The sequence below is a fragment of the Podarcis erhardii genome, assembly GCF_964252035.2.
Source record: "Podarcis erhardii genome assembly, chromosome: 1".
Lineage (NCBI taxonomy): Eukaryota > Metazoa > Chordata > Lepidosauria > Squamata > Lacertidae > Podarcis > Podarcis erhardii.
Window position 1 is genome coordinate 122,661,187 of NC_138497.1, and position 26,995 is coordinate 122,688,181.

At 40.7% G+C, this 26,995-nt stretch overlaps 1 long non-coding RNA gene across 1 annotated transcript in view; it reads left to right on the plus strand.

Annotated features, from left to right (window-relative positions):
* Positions 1–26,338, plus strand: part of LOC309335427 — a 73,188-nt gene extending 46,850 nt beyond the window's left edge. Inside the window, exons 4-5 of the long non-coding RNA XR_014153495.1 lie at positions 16,638–16,712; positions 26,130–26,338. This is a non-coding gene — a long non-coding RNA (uncharacterized lncRNA). The remainder of the gene's footprint in view (positions 1–16,637; positions 16,713–26,129) is intronic.
* Positions 26,339–26,995: the final 657 nt, after the last annotated feature.

Consider the following 26,995-nt stretch of genomic DNA (forward strand, 5'->3'; position numbering starts at 1 on the left):
CGACTCATTGGCTAATTTGGGGTGCAGCATCTGGCGGCAACTCAAGCCAGGCGGCCAGGGGAAATTCCCCCAAAGGCCACCCAGCCATGTGCACTCTGTTCTCACTGCCTGGGGATGGTGACCAAGCATGAGAGCCCGCAACTGCTGCCCACCCAGAGAAAGAGGTAAGCGTCTATTTTCAGCAGAGAGAGTTTCAAAATTATGTCTCTGAATAAGGTAAAAAAAAAAAAGTGGGAGGGGAAACGGAAGCAAAAACATGCAAGCTTAAGAGTATCAGTCTAAGATTTTGAAGAAAGGGTCAGCATAGAGATCAAAGGACACAGAAACAGTTTAGGAAAATGAAGGTTCTATACACTGTCTGCTTTAACACCATGCAAACCTTTCTCAGAAGTTATATCCCACACTTTCAACAGTTGTACTTTTCATGATCTCGTTTCTTTAAGTGTTGCCGCAGTCTAGAATCTTTTCTCATAGTCTTTGTAGCTGCTGCATCACACTGCTTACTATGTTTGTAGTCTGCTAAAACTCTTTCTCACATACCACGGCTACATCATGTGTCACCTATAATCTCTCTCAGTAAAATTGTGCACTCGACAGAAAAATATTCACATTCAAACACAAATACTATGATCAATGTTGCACCAAATTTTAGCTTGAAAGAAAGGATGCAAAATGGATGTGGGAAAGGGTGGAATGCTCTCACAAACTGAAACTTACCATTTTCAAATTTTAGGAGGCTACATTAAACCCCCTTTTCTCCCCTTTGTTTTCCCCTCAACATCATTTTCTTCTCCCATAATCTCAGCCAATTCGCAGGTAGGGAGAGGTAACCTACTGTTTGCCACCAAGAGAAGACAAGATTGCTGCGCTAAATAAGACAGTTGGCCTGACCTAACACATCAATTCTTATATTCTAAAGCATTTTGTGCACAAATTCATTGCTCTTCTAGTTGATTACAGTAGCCATTCCACAAGCAAATTCTATTCATTCCATACTCCCAAGAGTATTGGGAGTATTGGGACTCAATGAGAACCCTACAGTATCCTCTCCATCTTTTATTTATCTTCTTAGTATAGAAATATGCATACATGCATTTATATCTCATTCATTGCTTATAGTATATTGAGAATTGTGGAAGGATTAAAATGCTTTAAAATGTCCTTCAGATTTATATAACTTTGTAAAAGTCAAGAGGAAGTGTTACACAATATTTAAAAAGAAACAAGATTTACAGTGGAAACAAATGTACAAATATTAAGCATCATTGTAATAAAATGCTGGAAAAAATGTGAGTATGCTGACGTTCATATCCGAGCTAATATTTTCACTGAAAAAGGTCGATGTTCAGCCAACTTTCTGATGCCAGCAAAAGACTTTGGATGGGAATCATCATGGCCACACTTAACACTTTATCATTCATTTACTTTTAAAAATTATGACAGTTACATCTAAGTTGTAAAGATATATGTGCTAATGTTACTGCAACAGTGTCCTAAACAGACCACATGCAGCAAGTCAGTCAAGCTATGTTGCCTATAATTTCCAGTGCCACTATAATAGGTTAATGCCATGTATAAAGTGTGAGTTGTTGCTGAATTAAATTGGTGGGTGGTGACTAAAAATGTCATTTAGATGCTGCATCAGTGAAATAACTTCAATCCCTTTCTGCAATTGCCCATTTCTGTGCCATATGACAACCTTACAATAGTGTATTATACCCTATCATGCAGTCGGGACAATTCATGCTTTATTGGTGCTGCCATTCCTGGTTTTATATGATGTCATTTTACTTATAGGGAAGTTTTAATTGTTTGACGTTTTATTATGTTTTTATATGTGTTGGAAGCCACCCTGAGTGGCTGTGGCAACCCAGCCAGATGGGCAGGGTATTAATAATAATAATAATAAATGAAAACAAGGTGAATGTTACTAATAAAAAGAAGCAAGTTTGCATGGCTGTTACTATGATAGTTGTATTTTAATACCCCAGTGTCAACTGGCACTTGCTGAAAGAGTTGTGTAAACTATCTACCTTCAGAACATAACCCACTTCAACTGGGCCACTTGGAATCATATGACAGTTTTAGCAGCCTTAGGCAATTTCCTATTCCTGGGACTCATGTTTCTCTATTTCTATCATTATAGAAGCATACAAGATAGGACCTGGAAGGGTTCCCCAATGTCGTCTAGTTCAGCCTCCTGCCCTTTAATAGAAAACTAGCCAAGACTGCTTGAAGACATTGCTTGTTTAAACAGAAACTCCAATATGATGGTGGTGGTGAGTGGACATGTGGCTGCCATGCTGTGTGACATTGTCCACTTGTACCTGTGCACAAACATGGTAATATGGGAGGAGGGGATTATAGCAACCTCCACTATTTCCCATGGTGGGATTAAGCCTATCAGGTCAGGTTGGGTTCTGTGATCCCACCAAGCAGTCAAGGGCAGGCACAACGTACTGGGATGTAGGCGACTCCCATAAGCTGTTCTGCCTTTGCAAATGCAATCACGTATCCGTCTTCAATTCATGTATCTTTGCTGTGTTTTCTCTCGGGCATTTCTTCTTCAGGCTTGTTTCTTGATATTTTGTCGTTTGTCTTGTTGTTCTGGTCGCCATTTTTGCTTTTCCCCAGTCACCATCTTGTTGCCTTCCTGCACACTCTCCTGATCTCTGCCTCTCTCTTAAGAAAAGATCATTGTGTTTGCCCTCCCTCCTTCCCCTCTTCACTTGAGTTTCCAATGTTGCTTTCCAAGGGAGATGGATCTAATGTTACATTCTGAAGCACTGGAGCAGTAGTGCTCCATCCCAATCTTTTGATCAGCTGTATGACGGGGTTCTGAACAGTCAGCCCCTTACTGCATCAATTTTTATGCCTTTCCTCTTTTACAACCGTTGAGTTTACTACATCTTAGGCATGTATACTGTATGTTATACCTGCATACCAGTTGGACACATAAATGCAACAGAGATGGCTTCCGAGGACCCTGCCTCAGTGGCAATAGGTGTCCTGGAGACAGCAACAGCCGCAAGGCCACAAAAAAGATTAAGCAGTTGGAGTAGCAGCAGTGATATACCCAGAGCACTCACTAGCAGAGGTGTAGAGCTCCTACTGATGTCAGAAGGGCCCAATACCACCAGATGTCAGAAGGGTCCAATACATTGGTAAGGCATCAGTGTTCCTTTCAGCTCCTGTGGATGGGGAGGGTGGTTGGGTCCCTGTTTAAGGGGTTACTGGTCAGCAGCCTATGGATACACAGTTCTCAGTGCAGCCAGAACAACTTATGGTGTCCCCCCATCCTTCAGCCTACTCCAGCTGCAATGGATTTTCAGCCCAGTAATGATCAGATCTCCTCTAACTTTAATCTAGTGGTTGCCCCTTATTGTAATGCCCCACTACTTCAGTCCACTAACCCTGTACAGCTGAACACTGAACTGGTTCCTCCAAAAGGAACCTTTTTAAGGGTCTACTTCTTTATCATCTTCATCCTGAAGAAATAGCCAGGCTCCTAAAGTGCAGCTCTTTTTTGTTCCAAGTCATCTCTAGGTTTCATAGGAAACCAAAACTTGTTTCAAACAGCTTCCAGGGCACGCTTCTCCATTTTTTAAAAGGAATTTGCCAACCAGTAATTACGCCTCAGTTATCGAACGTTTGGGAAGTCGAACTGTCTTCTGGAATGGATTATGTTCAGCAACCAAGGTTCTACCGTACAACTATTAAGCATCATTATAATAAAATGGTGAAAAAAATATTCACTTATAGTGTTGATTTATTGCCTGAGGCTTTTTTAAAAGTAACCACCCCTTTACATAGCATCATGAATCCTTTGGATTTTGAAATACACCTTTCCACCAAAAAGATAAAAGGGGGAAAAAGTTTTCTTTAACTGTAGAGCTTTTCAGCACAGTGGTACCTCGGGTTAAGTACTTAATTCGTTCCGGAGGTCCGTTCTTAACCTGAAGCACCACTTTAGCTAATGGGGCCTCCTGCTGCTGCTGTGCCGCCGGAGCACAATTTCTGTTCTCATCCTGAAGCAAAGTTCTTAACCTGAAGCACTATTTCTGGGTTAGCGGAGTCTGTAGACTGAAACGTATGTAACCTGAAGCGTATTTAACCCGAGGTACCACTGTATTATAATCTGTGCATTTCTTGCATTTCTTCTGATACTGAAGATTTCCTATAAAGCACATTATCAAAAGGAGACCATTGAGTTGTGTAGTACTGTGTATATATACTGACCTCTGGTGGAATTTTTGGTTCCTATATGCATTAGTTAGAAAATCTCTGGATTTCCCTCACTAAATTTTAAACTTTGTAAAAATAAAATACAGTAAAAATGCATGCTCAATTTTAAACAACATCATTGAACATAGTCCTTTCTACCACTCACTTAACCCTTTTACAGTTCAGCTCACACTTAGTGTTTTAACACAATCATGTGTAGCATTAACAATAACAATAATTAATTAATTAACAATAATTAATTAACCACATGTTCCCTATTTATTCAGTTACAGATAGGTAGCCGTGTTGGTCTGCCATAGTCAAAACAAAACAAATTCCTTCCAGTAGCACCTTAAAGACCAACTAAGTCAGTTCTTGGTATGAGCTTTCGTGTGCATGCACACTTCTTCAGATACACTGAAACAGAAGTTTCCAGACCCTTCTATATAGTGAGAAGGTGGGGAGGGGTATTACTCAGAAGGGTGGTGGGAATGGGTGATTGGCAGATAGCTGTGATGAGCCTGTTGACGACTCTTAACGACTGCAATAGGTCTTACAGGAAAAAGCAAGGGGTGAAAAGGTGAAAAATGGCTTTGTCATGTATAATGAGATAAGAATCCAAGGGTCTTTGTTCAGACCAGGTTTCTCCATGGTTTTAAGTTTGGTGATAAGTTGTAATTCAGCAGCTTCTCTTTCCAGTCTATTTCTGAAATTCCTTTGTAGTAAAACAGCTACTTTGAGATCTTGTATAGAATGTCCTGGGAGACCCTTGGATTCTTATCTCATTATACATGACAAAGCCATTTTTCACCTTTTCACCCCTTGCTTTTTCCTGTAAGACCTATTGCAGTCGTTAAGAGTCGTCAACAGGCTCATCACAGCTATCTGCCAATCACCCATTCCCACCACCCTTCTGAGTAATACCCCTCCCCACCTTCTCACTATATAGAAGGGTCTGGAAACTTCTGTTTCAGTGTATCTGAAGAAGTGTGCATGCACACGAAAGCTCATACCAAGAACTGACTTAGTTGGTCTTTAAGGTGCTACTGGAAGGAATTTGTTTTGTTTTGCCTATTTATTCAGTTACCCTTTATACTTAAGTCTGCATTTTCATGATTTTATTTATTTATTATTGATATTGCTTTGCTTGTACTTATATGTATATAATGCTTAATGGAATATATCTTTATGTGTCTTTATCTGAAGGCTTTCAAGATCTTACTCTCTCATGGTCTACAATATCTGTGTGGCCACAGCTAGGCATTATTTTTCCTGTCCTCTGTCCTGCCACCCATGAATTTTCTGTTTTTTTCCTGGGGGGGAGGATTGGATAAAACTCCCTGCGGCACAATTGGTTTGTGGCTTTGGCTGCTAATTGAAAGATTTTGCTACTTTATTTTCTCCCTTCATATCTTGGAGAGGATGCAAAGACACAAGGGATTTGAGGAGACATCTCTTGGCAGAATTTATTGGAAAATAATATTTAATATAATTTATTAATTTCCCCCCTGAGTGAGACTTGAACCCTGGTCTCCCAAGTCCTTGTGTGACATCATCTGCTACACCACAAGCCCTATTTTGTGTATTAAATGTGTTGCTTACCCTATTCCTTAGGCTCAGAATTATTTAAATAAACAAATTTATGTTTATATTTTTATACTTAATATCATTTTGTATCTAAAAAGGAAAAGATCATTGTGCCCAAAAGGGCAACTTCGTAAAGCCCTGTCCATCATTCCACCTTCCAACTCATCTAAAATGAAACTTTTAAACAAATCAGTATAATTGTAAACAAGGTGATTCTTATTTTAAAAATGTAATATTTTTTTTATATGATTATGTCGTCTTTCTAGACTTTCGTGCTGCTTGCAAGCAAAAGGTGCATGTTTAATTGACATGTACTTTAGTGGACACTGGAAGTCACAGTTATGTAATTCTGAGCATAGCCAGTAAAGATGACAAAAGACCATGAGTTTTGTCCCAAGGTGAGGGCTTCAATAATGGCCTCACCACAACACCCTTCAGATGACTGGGAATCATCTTTTCTCAGAGGATTCAACATGGGGAAAGTATCTGAGTACATATGGATGGCTGAACAATAGCAAGCGGTTTCTCCACATCCTTGGGCAGCAACATGTGGTAAACAAAATGGATAAAATGAAGCCAAGAACACAGCACCATATCCAAAGAAGATTTGAATCCCTGAAGAGGAATCCAAGTTAAAATGGATACAATTTATTTTATTTGGAAAGTTACAGAAGATTTCATAGGTGCAAGAGGGCAGACAGCTTTTTCTCTACACAATTGCCAAGTCACTTCCTGAGGCATTTCAAATGGCATTTCCCCCCCATAGCATATTGGCCCAAAGATAAGCTGCACTTTCCCCCCAAATTCCGACCGTGCAAGGATAAAATGTGGCTTATATGTGCAACCTTATGCCTCCAGCAAAGTGGTGCAGCTCCCCCCCATCTAGGAAGCAGCCTGGGAGTGCAGGGGAATGGTACCCATAGGATTTTCTTCTACATTTGCCATTTATGGGTGTGAGTGCCTGTGCAATTTTAAGGGAGCAGCTTATATTCAGGTATTGTCTTTTTTTTTCTCTCTCTCTCCCCCCCCTTGAATTTTCAAGGTTCGGCTTATTTGTGGGTGCAGCTTATATTTGGGCCAATACAGTACCTCCACATGTTGCATTTATGAGCTCTTCCAAGCGGTTTGAAAATACCTTTAAAAGGAGAAAGAAAGAAAAAGGTGTTTCACCTTGTAAGGACTTTAAAAAATTGCTTTCACTAAAGCTGGGTTTCTTTTTAATTTTTCTTTAAAAATCTACACAGAAGTAGAAAGGAACTGACTTGCCAGTGAACATGTATGAAAAGTACACAAACCAGATGAAGTGTGTTCCCTCCATCCTCTTTAGATATGGAAAGTCTGCCTGGTGCAACTAGTAAGAAGGATGAAATACTTGTAAATTGCAGTGATTCCCTTTCTCTACCCCTCTGCCAGCTAGGGGTGAACCAAGAACTTCGCAGGGCACAATGGAACCCATGTGGGAGCCTTTGCCTTGCCCAGCCTAGTTGGCAAGGAATAAGTTTTTGCACATCTACATGTCCTGTGCTTTGATAACTCCTTCATCTCTATGACAGACATGCAGAAGCTGAAAGCTATAATTGAATTCACAAATAGATATATTAAATCCCTCAGGGGCTAATATTACCTTTCATGGGCTCTGCTTCCAGTGGTTCTCAACCTGTGGGTCCCCGGATGTTGTTGGACTACAACTTCCACCATCCCTGAGCTCTGGCCTTGCTAGCTAGGGGTGATGGGAGTTGTAGTTCAACAACGTCTGGGGATCCACAGGTTGAGAAAGGCTGTAAGCTCTTAAACACAGAAACTCATCCTAAAATGCCCTGAAGCTAGCAATTATGTCACAATGGCTGTATAAACAATGCTTGCCTAGGAAACCTTTCCTGTCTAGTCAAGAGATGACAGTTAGTGGTGGCAAGAGGTTGTCAGAGATCAGAACTGTTACCAGCAACAAAAATTGTTTGAAAAGTTACTACAGCTCTTGTTTAAGGTACAGCTTTTTAAAATCACCAGTCACTATAGTCATTTGGAGTGTGCATATTTGTATACGTGCATGTGTGTGTATGTGCACCAAATAATGGAAATGTTTGTTTTGAGCAGATGACTGCTGAAAGCAAAATGTGAATGGAAAGGAACTAGATCCAGTTCTATTAGTCATTGTATCTAGAGATAATTAGTTTCTCTATTCTGAAGGACCAGCCTACTCTTCTAGGCACTTGTTTGGGAGCTGCAATAATCCAACACCATCTTGGATTATCAAGTTTTATAAACAAAGGTCCCATTATCTAGTAGTAAAGGTTTGCTTGTTTTCACAGTGTACCCCTGGTACACTAAGATCTTCATTAAAGACCCTTCTCCAAGTTCACATCTGAAGTGTGTGGCAGGATTACCTGGGAAGGGTCTTAGTGGTAGCTCCTACAAAAGCAGCCCGCACTGCTGCCTAGATGGACCAATGGTCTTATTTGGTGTTAGTCAGCTTCCTCAAGTAGTTTGATGTAGATGTTAATATGCCTGGAGGATACCATAGAACCCATAGCAATTTTCCAAGTTCCATATTTAGGAAACAGTCCTGCAGGTAGGATCAGAATCATCATGTCCCCTATAACACTATGTCCCCAACCCCTTTTCACTATACAGTGGTACCTCGGGTTACATATGCTTCAGTTTACAGACTTCGCTAACCCAGAAATAGTACCTCGCGTTAAGAACTTTGCTCCAGGAAGAAAACAGAAATCGCGTGGCGGCGGCGGGAGGCCCCATTAGCTAAAGTGGTACCTCAGGTTAAGAACAGTTTCAGGTTAAGAACAGACTTCCAGAACGAATTAAGTTCTTAACCAGAGGTACCACTGTACCCTTAATCAGCTATTTGAGAGGCAGTGCCCCCAAGAAACTGCCTCCCTCTGCCTGTTGGTAGAACTAGCCCTGACATGGGGTCTGCTGCTCAGGGGGAAGGGGGGATTACAGTTATTACACCTAAAGTAGTTCTAGGAATCTAAGTCAGTATTCATCAATAAAATGTTTGCTTCTATATTATTAAGTGTTGAAACAGATCTCATATATTCCATTGCTTTACTTCTAAGTCCAAACACCAATTTTACTTTCCTGGGTTCCATGATCACTGCAGATGGTGACAGCAGTCATGAAATTAAAAGACGCCTGCTTCTTGGGAGAAAAGCAATGGCAAACCTAGACAGCATCTTAAAAAGCAGAGACATCACCTTGCCAGGGCCAGTGTAGCTCGTTCCTCCCTTGACTGCCTGTGTGGGCAAGCAGCTCGTTTAAAATTCATTGAGGTCTGGCCCTCATACTGGTTTTGGGCAATGTATTGATACATCACACAGGCCTATCAACCAGTTGATTCCTGATTTTTTTAAAACAGTTGTCAGTCTGATTTCTCAGCTATTTATGTTCCTAGTTTCTGATTTCTCAGTCATAAATCAATTTGATCCTCTTTGGAATATTTTAATGGCCTCTGCACAGTTAATCCCTTTGCTGTTTGGCAGATAACATGCCATATACTCTCTTTAATCTAAAACAATTCTGTAAATTGAACACAAAATATGGTTAAAATACTGCAAAATGAGTAATTAAAATGCTACAGGATCTGTCTCAAGCTTTGATTTCAGTTATACTTTTAAATGCTTTTTGTTTATAATAAATTGAAGTGTGCATGCAAGGATTTGCATTGTAGTTCTAGGATGGTATCCAAGGCAAGGGGCAGAATCTATATGCTTGTTAGTAATCTGCTACTAGCAAATGAGATCCCCACGATACCTGTGAGAAAGCACTGCAGCTCTGTGTTTGAAGCAGAAGATTCAGCTTTCTCCTTGTATAAATGGATTACTGGGTAAAACATCCAATCTGCCATTTACAACATTTGGCTGAGATCCTTCCTTTACAAATAGACCTGTTTCAGAGAGAAACATTACCCTGCCTCTTCAATGGAAGCGACATTGCAGAGTACTGTGTTGCAATTAGATATTTGTGCAGGGAATTGCTCCAGCTTGCTGCTTCACATAAACAGAACAAATGGGCAGTTGGTCTTGTGATGTCCATCTGTATTTAATGCAGTAATTACTTACTTGTAACAATGGAAGTGGGAGTCTAATAATTAATACCAATGACAACCAGATTGCTATTCCTGTTACTTTCTGGTATGTCCTGAGACATAACCTAGGTAAAACAGCTGGTGCATATATGCTGTGCCTTATAGTCATATTTGTTCAGGTCTCATACTATTATTTCTTAAGAAAAAGCAGAAAAGACTTTGCTGTAAGGAACAGACAATAGCAAGCTCCAGTTGAAAAGCAACCATAAGAGTTATTAAATTTAATGTTTAATGCTGATCAGCATCAAGTATTTGGCACCTTCCAGTAAATGATATGCCATAAACATTAGTGATAATTGATCTTATAAATTTGTAATGTCGCAGCATAGCTATTGCAATTTATACCTCAATTCCTAAACTCTGCTCCCCAAAGTTCCTGAAATGCAGGCACCAAGCAAATCAATACACCATGTGATATCTGTAGTAGTTATTGGGGGGGGGGGCACTGTAAATCTCAGTTTTATTCTTCACCTTAACTAACATTTTTATATAGCAAAATCAATCATCACTTGGACCTTGTGAGTTAAATTACCCTTGGAAGACTACAACTGCTTTATGTTTGTTTCTTTTAAACAACTTGAATGCTTTCTGCATCATCCATTTGTAGGCATACATTGCATCAAACCAATTTTTAAGTGAGAAGAATTGGCTGCTCCAAAATAACTGGGTCTAGAGATCAATTATGTGCCCCTGGGTTTATCGCTACTATGTAAGAGACAACTACTGTCTGTATCTCATTAAAATGGTTCTAAATTAGGGCACTACTGAATAACCTAAACACAATATGCCAACAGTGAACCAAACTTACTTTGTATCGCCACAATGCTAACATGAAATGGTGTTCAAAGAGAATATTGGATTTTTAAGAGAGTAAATGTCTTTAAGGACCAAACTAGGCAAGTTTGGCCATATATGTTTGCTGCTGTTATTTTTAACAATTAGCTAGCACAGGGACCCCAAGGTGGATAATAACCGAGATTTGTGCAGTGGTGCTGGTGCCCACTAGAACTGGTAGCCAATCAGCAGTCTGGCCAAGTTGTTCTGGTTTTCTCCCCATCCTCCCTTGTAAAGCTACTGTGGACATGCAAGCATTGCGATTTGACAAATAGCTAAACTGAAAAGTGTCTTGCTTTGGTTAAGAAGGGATCCCAATTCTAATGTGGGTTGATGGTAAAGAAGCTGTACATTAAATGAAAGTAAGCCCCACTGGATTCCATGGGAATTGCTCCCTAAGACACGATTGCAGCCTGAACTGGTTAATATTAAAGGTGCTAAACAGGACTGTTAGCAAGAGAATCCATGAGTTCCCAGACATGGGAATAGATTATACCCCTCCCTCAGTTTATTCACTTCTACATCTATTTTCCAGAATGAGGAATAAGGTTAAGGGATATCTAGTGGACCTGAAAGACCAAAGTTAAAATTAGCCACAACCTCATTGTCTGACTTTGGGCCCAATTGCTGTATCTCTGCCTAACCTCCACCACAGGATTAAGATGGAGAAAATGGCACCTTGAGCTCCCTAGAGGAAAGGTGGAATGAATACAAATGCAATATTGATATATAAGGAACAAACGAAATCTGACTCTTTCCAGCCAGCCACCCCCCAATTTTGAACTGGAGGGAGGAGGGCTAGGTTTGGAATCATGAAAAAACCTAACCTAAAAATAAATTTAAAAATCAGGGAAACAATCAGGATCCTCAGGCCTACAAACATTGGACTTTACATGTAGGTCTTCACCAAATCCAGTGTGAGACTGTCTGCTAGGACAAGCTTGCCTGGGTGGGGTGTGCAGGCAGGTGCAAACCTTGATTCCATACTACATACATATAGGCTCTGCACACCACATTCTCATCAGAACCATTCTATGGCATGCTGCAGCATCCTTTTCGAGCTCAGGCTGTCTCCTGCACTATTTCTGGATCCTTCTGGAATTGTTTTGATTTCATTGATGACTGTTATTCCTGCATTGTATTTTATGTTACTTTGAATTGTTATTTTAATACTTATTTTTAAAGATTTTATTTCTGTGAGCCAGCCTAGACTACAGCTGAGGAAGGCTGGGGTAAAAGGAATTTATTATTATTTTTATTATTATTATTAGTAGTAGTAGTAGTAGTAAAGCCAACAGATGTAAATATATAATTGAACTAGATTGCAATAACTACAGGTGAAAGGTTGCACACTGTCTACCCCACACACAGAAATGGAATGTTAGCTTTCAAAATATATCTCTGGAAAGTGTGACCATTCTTCTCTAATTTTATTTTCCTTTCTCTGACAAACCTCTTGCTAACAAATTGATTTTTTTAAACAACAGCAACAACTGGGCTCCTCCTTGAATGTCAGTTTCATTAGAGGAAGCTTCTTAGCTCGACCTCCAGGTGTCGCCGCAGTGCTGTGTGATTGGCGGGATTTGGCGACTGGGCGGTTAATCGTGCAGGTCAAGCGCAATAAGGGGCGGATGAATTGCACGGAGGTGGTTGGGGTTTTCTGAACAACCGGCAGTTTCAATTGCTGATCTGACTAGTCTATAGGATCTATTAAAATCTGTTGCACTGGAGTGAGCCCGAACTTGGGCCCGCAGTATACTTGTAAAAGATGCATTCCCTTGTTTCCAGGCAAGCGGCGTTTGGAGCTGCAGCAACAGCCTCGAAGACGAGAGTGAGTAGCCTAAGCAGAAGGACGCCCTGTCCTCCAAATCCCTGCTCTTTTCCATAAGCTATCCACTACGGGAGGGGCTGCTGCTGCTGCTGCTGCCCTTTCGGGAATGTGGGTGATTGGCAAAGCAGAGTTGGAGGATTGCATTCTTTCAGCCCAGCTCTGCAGCATGCGTGCATCTCCCCGGGAAGCAATCTCTCTGCCGAACAACGTGAGTGACACCGAGGAGGAAGGGAGTTGGGCGGGGAGGAGAGGAGAGGAGAGGGCGCTGCCCCCAAAATAAGGCTGTAAGACGTTCCTGGGCCACCAGGGGGTGAAGAGTGATCTGCGCGGTTTGATCGGGTACAGCTGACGTGTTTTCTGCATAGATATTGCCCATCACGATAAAAGTATCCGGGAAGCTGTTTGCGTTCACAGGGTTGCCCCAGCCCCACCCATGGTGCTTAATTTCTAATCCACTCCATTCCTCCCCCTCCCCCCACCAAGTAGTTGAAAGGGAACAAACCACCTACTTCCCTTAGCTTCTCTGAAGCCAACAAAACTAAGGCGGGGTAAGTGGTTTCAGTAAGAATGGCAACCCTCCGTTGCAAAAGGTGGGCTTTGGAGTCGTCTGCAGGCTGGAAGTAATGGCTTAGTGACTTGTGCAGCCCTGTGTTTTCGGGAGGAGCCGGTGGGGCTAGCCATCCTTCAGTCTCTGCTAGATAGATGCAAAACACCCTACGTCAAAGGGCTTTGATGCCTGTTAAGCTGTCCATCAGGCTTAGGACTCGAGGCTCCAGCCGTGCAGTTCCTCGCCCGCTTTTTCTGTGCTGCGGTGAAAAGCAGACATCTGGTACTGGGCTGGCTGAGCCTGACACTTGTTTCTTGTCACCAGTTTATTGGTGGGGCTTCATTGATTCCACCTGTCACCACTCCCTTTTTTAAAAAATAGCGACGGAATTAGGAAAGGAAGAATTCATGAAGGGAAAGCCAGCAAAATGTGACGCTGGCTAAGCAAACGTGGCTAAAGGCGGACTGGGGGCACTACAAAATTCCAAATCAGTAGCTTGCATGTGCAACCACTCCCCAAGCTGTGTAACCAAGGATAGGCAGATAGTCCAGCTAGAAAGTTTTGTGCTTTTCTTAGAAGCTTAAATTCTTCCATTAAAAGTGGTTCAAATTGTAGTGGCAAGTTGTATCATTTCTTGCTTGTTTCTAAGGTGGGAAAATGAAGTACACCTGTAACAACTTGTGTGAGAAGTCTCACTAAATTTAATAAATTGTGCATAGGACTAGGCTGATTGGTGACCCATTCTAGCTTCATATTAATTTCTGATTAAATAATCAGCAGCTTTACACTTGTGCAACTAGAAGTTCTGGAGGTTGCACAGGTGTTGCTGAGGCATATGTGAATCTGCAGAAAATACACAGATAAGGGCAGAGTCTTTCAGCTGCTTGAAGTCACTTGGAAACCAAGGACAAGTGCGTCTTACACAGAGCTGTGTTTGAAATTATCATCAGAGACCATGTGATATGCCACTGTGAAACCAGGATACTGGACTTGATAGGTTTTTAGCTTCTTAAGTTCATGTAAACATTTTCCTTGGACACAGTTGCTTATGGGCACATTGAAATGGAACAGGATAGTTTGGTTAAAATTGGGAGGCATCGCCAGATTTAGGGCATTGTGGGTGGTTCCTTGCATAGGGCACCAAGCTGAGGGGAAGCAAAATAATAATTGTGAAAATAATAGCTATGGGAAGGGGGACAAATTTTGTCCTTGCTCACGGTGACATATTACCATCTCTTCCTCTGATTTATATGAAAGAGTAACAGTAAAGTGGCGGGATTAGGTTGCTGTTTGTGTTAAGCCTGGCTAGTATTTAGTTAGCTGTGGAGCACCTGTCTGTTAGTGCTTTTAGTACACTGCTCTAAGGGCCAAGAAAATGTGTAAGGAGAAGCTGAGAGCTTCTTGATCAGTTTCAAAAAATACAAATGCCAATGCTCTTGCCTTGGAAATCAAAGGGTTGAAGAGTCTGGGAAGCTTGTTCAATCTGTTAAGTCAGTAGACCAGTCCAGTTACCTAACATAGGCTGTTTCAGCCGAATAGCGCAGTATTGTCAACACACTAGGAAGATATTGGCATTAGTGGCAACTCTCGGGCAGTTTGTTTGTTTGTTGTTATATTTTATTGGTTTACAAAAGTACATTCATTGTCTCTTTTTTCAGGTTGTAAAGTCTTTTCTATGTATCAGTTACATATGATGCGAGACATTAGTGTTCTATACAGAATAAGGTTGGGGCATTGTTAGAATGCTTGAATTGGTGAATCTTTGGCCTGATGTGGCACGGCTGCTTCTATCTTCCCAAGATTGTGCAGTATGTTTGGAGTATCTCTGATATGAAAAAAGTTGCTAAATCCATGTGGATTGCACAGATTAGAGAGAGAGAGATTGTGCAAGCCAACAGAAAGTAAAGTTGGTTTAGAAGCCAGGGCCGTGGAATTTAGCACAGACTTTCCTGTTCAAAGTACAATAAACTTCACTGTTGTTGCACTTTACAGAGTACTAAAGAATAGAATAGTTTGGCAAAATAAAATACAGTATACTGCTTTATAAAAGTATACAGAAATATTTACATACTATGACTACTCTAAAAATGCTGTTGATAACCACACAATTTGGAAAAGTTAATACCAAGTGGAAATATCAGGGCCAAGAATGAAATAATACTTTTCACACCAAAGATGTGAACACATTTCCCACTATCACACATTTCCAAATGCAGTCTTCTGCCTATTATAAGCTCTACTCATTTTCTTGTCAATAGCTCATCATCCATAGTTTCTCAAATGGGTTGTATTCATTAAGTCAGTGCTTTTCAACCAGTGTGCCGTGGCACCCTGGAGTGCCTTGAATGATGGTCAGGGATGCTGTGGGCAACACTGGCCTCTGTCCCTCTTTCTTTCTTTCCCTCCTTCCTCTGATACCCTTTCACATCTCTGCCTACCAAAGGCTTGCATAGCTGTTTATTGCAACAGCCCTGGCTATAAGCTCCACAAGCGAATGGTGCCTTTAGGAGGCACCTCTCTTTGGGGTGGTGGGGCTCAGAGACTGCCAAGAGGATTCGCAAGGAGAGGGGAGGAGAGGAGGTTGAGGGAACACTACACAAGGGTGGGTGTTCGGGAAAGGGTGAGAGGCTGGTAGCTCTGCAGGCAAGGGGTGACATAACTGGGCTCCTGAGCCCCAGAGAGGTGCTGCAGAAAGAAGGTAGTTGATTAAGGGAGCTGTGGACTCAAAAAGGCTTAAAACCTCTGCATTAAGTGATTGTGACCATTTCTTACTATTGTTTAATATGGCAATAAATCTAGTTCTCCTTACTACTCTAAAATAGCTATAATTTCAACACAATACAGGTTTTCTATCTGGATAGGTGGTGATGGTAGGTGTGTGCTAAAATCAAAATGCATCTTCCCACCACTTAAAACACTGTCACGTGTAACTTCTAGATATTCTGAGAAGATGCAGTTCTATTTAAAAGGCAATCCAAACATCCTTCCTAAAACTGCATTTTACCAGAGAAATACACAGAAGATTTAGAGACTAACTCCGGGACAGTAAGGTAGAATGTTACCATAGATTTGTCACTGGACATATGATGCTGTATGTAAATACGCAAGCTACCGTTTTAATGCTGAAAGATTAAAAAAACTAGCATACTGATAAAAGCATTTCTGTAGCATAGTTCAAGGCAAACCTCATAAATTCTTGGTGTACACTATATTCTACATGGGAAAATATGTCTATTGTAGGCATAATCTTAAAAGAGAACAGTGGTGTTATTTTCTAAAATGCAATAGTACAATTATACTATAAGGTGCAAGCATGGTGAGATAGAAGCAAAGGCTTAGTAATTAATACCCTGATGTGCTTTGGCTCTTCTGGACTGTACTGTACTTTAAAAGCAAAACACATTTCTGGTCAGAACCGTTAGGGCAAAGAGGTAAGGAGTTGTGGTAGGGCAGCTTTGTTCATTTGAGGCTGCTTAGTTTTAACAAGAACAAATTCTCTATTTGTTACACAGGAACCTAGACTGCGAGTTGTGCCTCTTATTCTGTGGATCATTTGGAGAAATACGCTCAAAGCAAGATACTAATTGGTAAGTGGCCTCCATAAACACTTAAGGAAAAGGTCGTAGCTAGATTTTTCCTTTTCAAAAGAGGTATTTGGCACATCTAACTGTAGTCTTAGGACAGAGTATTCTGGCAAAGACAAGGCCTTGTTTAGGAGCTGTAAATCATAATGAGAGAAATGTTTCATGCCCAGCTGGTCAATTAGGCTTCAGTATGCTTAATTTAATGAAGTGAAATAAGCAGGGGTAGAAAAACTGTATGGCACAGAATGTAGAACATAGCAGCCTGAGCAGAATGTTCAGATTCTTGGCTTTTGTCATTTTAGACTGCATGTTGCTTCCAGTCACATAGTTGTATAGAAAGAATGTGGAAATGCGAGACAACCGTTGCTCAAAACATGAGCCAAATTCAAGACTAATCCCCATGGAATTAGTGAAAGATTTTATCTGCAATCCTATACAAACACTTACCTGGGAGCAAGTCCTTTTGAATCCATAGGATTTATGGAGTAGATGTAACTGAAATTTGTGGTGACATAGTTCTACTAACCTAAAGCTAAGGAATTATTGGCCATACTTCCACAATTGTAGCCTGCTCTTGAATGCCTATTGCCCTCTCTTCAGTAGTTTCTGTATATCTCATCAGTTTGGGTTCCCCTCCCCCTTCAAAGTCCTCAAAAAGAAGGACCTAGTCCAGCATCCTGTTTTCACAGTAGCCAAACAAATGCCCATGGGAACCCTGCAGGCAGAACCTCATCTGCATTTCCCAGCAACTGTTATTTGTATTGCCTCAGTGGGAGCAGTACACAGCCTTTGTGTCTAGCAGCCATTAATACTCTTCTCCTCCACGAACTTCTCCAGTCCTCCTAAAGGCATTCAAGTTGGTGGCCATCATCACTACATCTTGTGGGATCAAATTCCGTTGTTCAACTATGCAGGGTGGGGGGAAAGTGCTTCGTTTTGTCTGTCCTGAATCATCCAGTATTATGTGAGGGAGAAAAACCTCCCTCTGTCCACTTTCTCCACACTCTGTACAACCTTGTACAGTGGTACCTCGGGTTAAGTACTTAATTCGTTCCGGAGGTCCATACTTAACCTGAAACTGTTCTTAACCTGAAGCACCACTTTAGCTAATGGGCCTCCCGCTGCTGCCGCATTTCTGTTCTCATCCTGAAGCAAAGTTCTTAACCTGAAGCAATATTTCTGGGTTAGTGGAGTCTGTAACCTGAAGCGTATGTAACCAGAAGCGTATGTAACCCAAGGTACCACTGTACACCTTTATCAGGTTCCCCTTTACTTGCACTACTTCTAAACTAAAACGCCCCTAATGTTGTAACCTTTTCTCATAGGGGAGTTACTTTTCCCCCTTGATCATTCCGTTTGCCCTTTCCTGAACTTTTTCCAGCTCTACAAATTTATTTTTCAGGTGAGGTGATTAGTACTATATACAGTATTCCAAGTGCGCTTGCACCCTAGTTTGTGTAGTGGCATTATAACATTGGGAGTTTTATTGCCCAATCTCTTTCTGCATGATCCAGCATGTGGAATTCACCTTTGTCTGCAGTTGCCACATACTGAATTGACATCTTCATTGAGCTATCCACTATGATGCCAATATCTCATTCCTGGTCAGTCACTGACAGTTAAGACCCCATTAGCTCATATGTGAAATTAGGATTCCCGCCCCCCTTCCAAAAAACATGCATCTCTTACCATTTGCTTTCACTGAATTACATGTGCCATTTTACTGTCCATTTACTCAGTTTGGACAGATACTTTTGGAGCTCCTTACTGTCTTTCTTTGCCTTACTGAACAATTTGGCATCAGCAAACTTGGCCAACTCATTGCTCACCTCTAACTCTAGTTCATATATGAACGAGTTAAAAACCATAGGTCCCAATAACAATCCTTGGAGGGACACTACTTTCTATATGCTTCCACAGAGGACTTTGTTTTCTGTTCCTTGTTAATGATCCATTAGAGGGTCTCTTCCCTTACCTCTTGTCTGCTAAGTCTACCCAGGAGTCTTTGGCATGGGATATTCTCAACAGCTTTTTAGAAGTCTTAAGTACACAATGTACACCAGGAGTTAAAGTTTTAAATATCCTCCTTTCATGTGCAATCTTGAAGCTTGTAACAGCAAACCGGTGTTTGTGGATTACATCTGTATCAGGTCATTGTGTGAAGCATTATAATTTGAGTCAAGTTGTGGAGAAGTGGTGTATTTGTAGAATACCAATCATAGGATTTTATCTGATATACTTTTGAGTTCTTGGTTGGAGAACACCGGAGCCTTAGTACAAAATCCCAAAATCTAACTGGCCTTTTTTTAGTATATAGTACAGATGCAGTTGGGTAGTAGTCTTTTTGGAGCTTAGTACTTGGGAGTAGGGGGACACGGGTGGCACTGTGGATTAAACCACAGAGCCTAGGACTTGCCAATCAGAAGTTTAGCGGTTCGAATCCCCACGACGGGGGGAGCTCCTGCCAACCTAGCAGTTTGAAAGCGCGTCAAAGTGCAAGTAAATAGGTACCGCTCCAGCGCGAAGGTAAACAGCGTTTCCGTGCGCTGCTCTGGGTCGCCAGAAGCGGCTTAGTCATGCTGGCCACATGACCCGGAAGCTGTACGCCAGCTCCCTCGGCCAATAAAGCGAGATGAGCGCCGCAACCCCAGACTGGACCTAATGGTCAGGGGTCCCTTTACCTTACTTGGGAGTAGGGTTCTTCAGTGGTTTTCTAGATGAATAAAATGAATAGTGGAATGAAAAGAGTCCCCTCGCTAACAGGAATAAGGGAATTATTTCTTCATTTGTGTATTCCAGGTAGGGTTGAAAGAAATGTTTTAAGATCTATTAAGGAAATGCTAGGCAGACCATTTTCCTTGACTTGTCAACTAGACAGACATTGGATGTAGTTATAGAATAATACCAATAACTCAATGTCTGCATTCATTTTCAAACTATGCTGAACTTCTGTCATTAAAATGCTTTTTCAGACTGGCCGCAAAAGCCATTTTTTTCCAAATCATAAAATTGGCCTATGTTAATTTACTAATCCTGGAGTTGCTGTATGATAAGTAGAAGGTGCACTGATTAGCCACTTTGCTTTAGGAGGCTGAAGACATGTCAGAAAATATTGAACATGGACTGACAGTTTGATTGACAACTTAGTGCTGCAAATTCCTTTGTTATCTGTTAAATGCACCTGGTCTTAAATTGGCTAAGACTATTTTTTCTATGCTACAGAAAAGTATCTATTATAAACTATAAGATTCATTCATGTTTAAAAACCTATGCAACCATCATCCTGAGAGCATGACTGGTGCACAAGCAGTACATGCATTAGGAGTTTTGCACATGGTAAAGGGCTTTTAAACATTACCCTCCCTATATATATGATCAGGACAGTGATAAGACTTTCCTACAGCTTGCATGTGGAATCAGTTATTTCTTAGCCAAATTTTAGTACAGGATTTCCCAAATTTGGGTCTGCAGTTGTTTTGGGGACTACAGTTCCATCAACCAGAGGTGAGGGATGGTGGGGACTGTAGTCCAAAAACAGCTAGAGACCCAAGTTTGGGAAATCCTGCCTTAATACGTTGGTTGGACTACAATGCCCATCAGCCCCAGCCAGTATAACCAGTGTCAAGGATATTGGGAATTTTAGTTTGTGTAGTTTCTGGAGGGCCATAAGTTTGCCATGCCTGCCTTAGAGCGTCTGCTTTGTATGCTGAGGATCATGGCTGGGAATATGTCTGAAACCCTGGAGAACCATTGCCACTCAGATGGACAAATGGTCTGGCTTGTCATAGGACAGCTTTCAATGTTCTGTAGTGTTGAATATGTAAAGGACAAGATTTTCTTCAGGTGCAGCTTCTGTCCAAGAAATTCCTTTAATGCCTACCATGAAATACTTCTGAACTTGGATGTTTCATTAATAATTAACTGACAATGTTAAGGTGATCATTGTCTTTTACTGGATGTCCATCTTTTCTTCATCTCTACTTTGCTGCTCTCATTCTCTGGGACATATATGACAATAGCTGCTTGTATCTAGTTAACTGTTAGAGCCTGCTGTTGAGCTTTCTGGTCTGAGTACTGTACTGTGTGTTTAAAATACTAGTTGTTAGCATTTAAAATTCTGGCTATAGTTGTGGAACAGGTGTGTGTGCCAGACAGTGGAAGCAAGAGATGAGTGGAAACCTGTAGGTACACAGATGGTAACTTTATTAGGCCAAATGCATTTAAGACAGCAATCTTCTTCAGGAACTCTATGCAATATAAATGGTTGGGGATTTTTTGTTATTTTAACTGCATAGTGCCCCTGAAAACGTTCCTAATTCAAAATGCATTGATCCTAATAAAGTACATACCTATGAATGAATAAGCCTGTTTCACCCACAATTGGTGCTTTCATACCTTTCCTTTCTTGCCAGTTCTTAAAATTCATATGCAAGTTCATTAGCAACACAAGCTTATTATTAAATTTCTATACCATCTTTCATCCAAGGATCACATGGCAGTTCACAATTTAAAAACGCAAAAATAACTAACATAGTAACAAACAAAAACCCCTCCCCCCACAGTTTAAAAGGCCATAGATTATTTAATTAGCCAAAGGCCTGGGAGAACTTGGTTAGATACAATCCTTTAAACCAGGGGTGGGGATCTGATTGTGCTCACTACTCTTACTTGCAGCCCTGGCTTTAATTTGATTTCAAGTCAGAGCTCCAAAGATCCCTGCCAAAAAGCAGGTTTTGCAGTCAGCACAGAATTTAAATCTATGGCTGAGTGCAAGTTCCATTTGGCAGGGATCCACTCCCAAGAGGATCTGATCCCAGCAGTGCATGCATTGAATTCAGCATCAAAAGCAAGCCCTGTTTTCCAAACCAATCAATAATAATAATAAGGACCCCCCACCAGGCCAAATTCAAACCAGAGGTTCCTCATCCCTCCTTTAATAAGAGGTCATTAATGGTCTAGCATTGCCAGAGGCTTGCAAAATCCCAACTGCATAGTAGTGTTGGACATTGCTGAGCCTTCTGTATTTTCAGGATGCTAGTGGCACTTGCAAGTGCTAGTGCTGTCATCTCCTAGTTGGTTGTCCTGCCTCTTAAGTCTTCTGAGGGAGGAATTAGCTGCTGGGCAGTGTGCTAAAGGAAATTCTTTTTTGCTTTACAAGGATAAAAAGTTAGAGGGGCTTAAGGACCAGTAAGGTGGCAGCACATATGGCCGTTTCAAACACACACTTTAATGTTGAACACACTACAATGAGAAAAGTTGTGCTCGAAAGTAATTTCACGTGGCTTCATAAAGTTTCTGAAAGTGTTTGAGATGTTGAGTCTTTCTTTTGTGATTAGTTTCTCCAATACTTGTCTGTCTGCTCTTTCCACCCATCTGTGTGGCTTCATTTGTCAAAGTTCTTGTGTAAGTTGTCAAAGTTCTTGTGTAAAGTGAGGGCTGGAGGCTGGCGCCGCAGCAATTCAGGCTGCTGTACACGCCCCCTTGAAGGCACCTGGTTGGGTGCCTGGCCAAGGGCGGGGGCGCCAGCCAGGTGAGTGGGAGGCAGGGGGCAAACGCCCCCCCTGCTTGAGGCGGAGTCCGGCTGCCAGCCACAACCACTCCCCTCTCTTGCAGGGAGGAGAGTCTTTGTCAAAGTTCTTGTGTAAGTTGTTACCCTGCTGTGTTGTATTTCGGAGGTTCTGAAGATGCAGGCTGGCTGCCAAAGTTCCCTGCCCCATTTTTTAAAAGTCCTTCTGGCTGTACAGGACAGGGGAGGAGTTTGTGAGCCTGATGCTACTCTTAACCATGGAGGTTTATCCAGGTACCACTAAACTGTCATTAGCATTAATTGTATCCTAAAGCAGTCTAAACCCAGTTAGGCTAAAATTATGCCCATGGGTGGTATCCAACACATCCTAAGAATAGAGCCATTTAAATTAATGGGCATTAATTTCAGTAGGTCTACTCTGAGTAGGGCTAGCACTGAATACAATTCTATATTCATATCCAGGACCAGCCTTTGAGGTGTGCTGAGCAACTCAGGTTAAACTTGAAAATAACATTTAGCTAGTGTGGGTAACAGTTACGAAACTAAACTTTTTAGTATTTATGTTCTTTTTTTTTTTTTTTAAGAATGTTTATTAAGGTTTTTAAATACAAGTGCAAAAATAATGAACAATATAACATGTATCATAACATAGTTTCAAAACTTCTTTGGACTCCCTCGCGTCTCCCGCTCCCACTTACATCGTTATAAATTTTTACCAGCAATTTATCATCTTGTTTACATTCTTGTGTTCCGTTCATTTAAATATAATCCTATAATTTTCCAAAAAGTTTATATTTCCCTCGATCTCATTTATCATCCTGATTCCATCTAGTTTAGTGGTGCACAGTTATTTATGATCTAGCATCCTTCTTAACATTCAACCCAATTACAGTATTTTTGTAGGTAAATCTTAAATTTCTTCCAGTCTTCTTCAACCCTCTCCTCTCCCAGGTCTCGGATTCTGCCGGTCATCTCAGCTAATTCCATATAGTCTATCAGTTGCATCTGCCATTCTTCCAGTGTGGGTAGATCTTAAGTTTTCCAATGCTTAGCAATGAGTATCCTTGCTGCTGTTGTTGCATACAGGAAAAAAGTTCTGTCCTTCTTTATCACCCTCTGGCCAACAATACCCAGAAGGAAGGCCTCTGGTTTCTTAGGGAAGGTATACTTAAATACCTTTTTCAGCTCATTATATATCATTTCCCAAAAGGCCTTCACTTTAGGACAGGGCCACCAGAGGTGAAAGAATGTTCCTTCATTTCCTTTACATTTCCAGCATTTGTTATCAGACAAATGGTATATTTTGGCAAGTTTAACTGGGGTCATGTACCATCTATATATCATTTTCATTACATTTTCCTTCAAAGCATTACATGCAGTGAAGTTCAACCCAGTGGTCCACAACCTTTCCCAGTCCTCAAACATGATATTATACCCAATGTCCTGTGCCCATTTTATCATAGCCGATTTAACCATTTCATCTTGTGTATTCCATTTTAACAGCAAGTTATACATTCTTGAAAGTACCTTAGTCTTAGGTTCTAACAGTTCAGTTTCCAATTTCGATTTCTCCACCTGGAACCCTAGCTTCTTGTCATTTTTAAAAACTTCTTTAATCTGAGCGTAGTGTAACCAGTCTCGCACTTTATCTTTCATTTTCTCAAAACTCTGCAATTTCCAATTGTCTCCATCTTTTTCTAATATTTCCCAATATTTTGGCCATTTGGTCTCCCATATTGGGTCTTTTTCGGGCCTTAGCTTCCAGAGGTGATAGCCACCTTGGAGTTTTATTTTCCAATAAGTCTTTATATTTTGTCCAGACATTAAACACTGCTTTTCTGACAATATGGTTCTTAAAGGCCTTATTGATCTTAACCTTGTCATACCATAAGTATGCATGCCAACCAAAAGCATTGTTAAAACCTTCCAGATCCAGCACGTCAGTGTCTTCGAGAAGTAGCCAGTCTTTTAGCCAGCAGAAAGCTGCGGCCTCATAGTACAACTTTAGGTCTGGCAGGGCAAAGCCCCCTCTTTCTTTCGCATCAGTTAATATCTTAAACTTAATTCTGGGCTTTTTGCCCTGCCAGACGAATTTAGAGATATCTCTCTGCCACTTCCGGAAGCACTCCGTCTTGTCCACAATCTGTAGTGTTTGGAACAAAAACAACATTTTTGGCAATACATTCATCTTAATAGCAGCAATTCGGCCTAACAAAGAAAGTTTCAATTTTGTCCAACTGTCTAAGTCTCTCTTAATTTTTGACCAACATTTTTCATAGTTATCCTTAAATAGACTCAGATTTTTTGCTGTTATGTTTACCCCTAGGTACTTTACTTTTTTAACCACATTTAATTCTGTCTCTCTCTGAAACCGTTCTGACTCTGTATCTGTCAATTTTTTTTCCAATACCTTGGTTTTCTGTTTGTTTAATTTAAATCCCGCCACCCGACCAAAGTCTTGAATCAGTTGTAGTACTCTTTTCGTACTAGATTCTGGCTCCTGCAGGGTCAAAACTAGGTCATCTGCAAAAGCTTTAAGTTTATATTGTTTCGCTCCGACCTGAATTCCTTCCACCAACCGGTCCCCTCTAATCATATTCAAGAGCACCTCCAGAACCGAAATAAATAGCAAAGGGGAAATAGGGCAGCCTTGTCGTGTTCCTTTTTCGATTTTAAACTCTTCTGTAACCACATTGTTAACTATCAGTTTAGCCTTTTGTTCTGAATATATTGCGTCAATCCCATTCTCAAAACCCCGTCCCACTCCCATTTCTTTTAAATTTCCCTTCATAAATTTCCAGGAGATATTGTCAAAGGCCTTCTCTGCATCTATAAAAATTAACACTGCTTTTGTATTTATATCTGTTTGCAGAAGTTCCAAGATGTCAATAATGTTCCTTGTATTAGCAAACAAGTGTCTACCTGGGAGAAAGCCTGCCTGGTCCTTGTGAATTACTTCATTTAAAACTTTTTTAAGTCTACTTGCCAAAATGTCTGCAAATATTTTGTAATCCACATTTAAAAGAGAAATGGGACGATAGTTCTTAAGTTGTGTCTTTTCAGCTTCCGATTTTGGTATCAATGTGATAAAAGCTTCCTTCCACGATTCCGGCGCCCTCTTCCCCTCCATTATTTCATTGCTAACCTCCATCAGTGGTTGTATCAGATAGTCTTTTAATGTCTTATAGTACTTGGAGGTCAGGCCATCTGGCCCTGGAGATTTGCCCAATTGCATGTTCTGAATGGCTTGTTCAATCTCTTGTCGTGTTATTTTACAATTCAGGATTGATCTATTTTCTTGTGACAGTTTTGGTAGTCCATTTTTTTCCAAAAATTGTTTAATCTCAACCTCATCTTGCGGCCCTTGAGTATATAATTTTTTGAAGTATCTCTGGAAACACTTTCTGATATCCGCAGGGTTCTGAATATTTCTTCCTTCAATTTCTAAATTTGTAACTGTATTTAATTTTTAATTAAAGAATTAGAGAAGAAGTTAAGATTAAACCCGAAGTCACAGCCGACTCTGAGAGAAATTAAACTTTATCAAGCACAATACTCTAAATTGATAAACCAGGAAATAGAGTGGAAGATTAAATTAATGAAACAAAAAACTTTTGAATCGGCAAATAAATGTGGAAAACTGCTAGCTTGGCAGCTGAAGAGGAGACAAAAATTAGTATTTATGTTCTAAATTGGGGAGGGGGTGTTTGGAGAGAGTCCTTTGTTGTAAGTGGTTGCCATTTGCCTAAAACCTTTCAAGGCCTAAATAGAAAACAAATTATATTTTTCTTAAACTCTGTCTAGCAAATCTGTCTTTTAAAAATCCACTTTTAGAGTAGAACCAAAAACAAGAACCTATCTAAACCCAACCATGTAAAACGTTTTCTCCACAGATATTGGGAGAGAGACATATTCTCATCTCTGCTTTCAAGAAAGTGGCATTCTCGAGCCCTCTGAAGGACAGTACTTCAAGGTTGACCGTGCAGCTAAATTGAACTTCCAGTTACTGTTATTGTACCATGGGCTGTATTAAATCCAAAAGCCCCTTCCCACACACTATTCTAGATGATGGAAGCCGGGAAGTCAGCGAATATAGTGGAGGTAACGTAGATAAATCTTCCCAATATCAGACAAAGTCTGGGATGTCGTCTTCAGCAAGCCCTGCAGTGATGGACTTTGCTCACCGTCTCTCCCTAGAGATTCTGGATCAAGCTGTGAAGCAATGGTCAATGATTGAAAGCAAATATAGTGACATCCCCTACATAGAAAGTGACGATTCATGAATTGCAAGGCTTGGCTCCTCTCACTTTGTCAGGCGTCTCTTGTTTTTGGTGCTAGTGCAAATAAAGCGACATTCATACAAGAGCAGTTGTGATTTTGAAAGACACCGGTTGTACAGATGCAGCTAGCCTTGATTCTGGTAATGTAACACCTTGCCTTTACTATTCATTTTTTAACAGAACCACACACAGTAGTATCAAATGGTTCTTCAACTTGTGTGTAAGTCAGTGCTCCAATCAGTTGTGTTCAGTATTGGCAGCAGCACTAAAGATGCACAAGAACAAATGCATTAAGTGCTCGTGTTTCTGAAATCTCTGGAACAGTGGGTATAGTTGAATTAAGATTGAGCCAGGGTTTAAGAAATATGGTTATAACTATTAGTTGTGATGGTGAAGTAGGCATGTGAATTGCTAACTCCACCTAAGAGAATATTGTAAATGTAAGCACTGAATACAGTGTTGCCAAAGTTAAAGAGTTT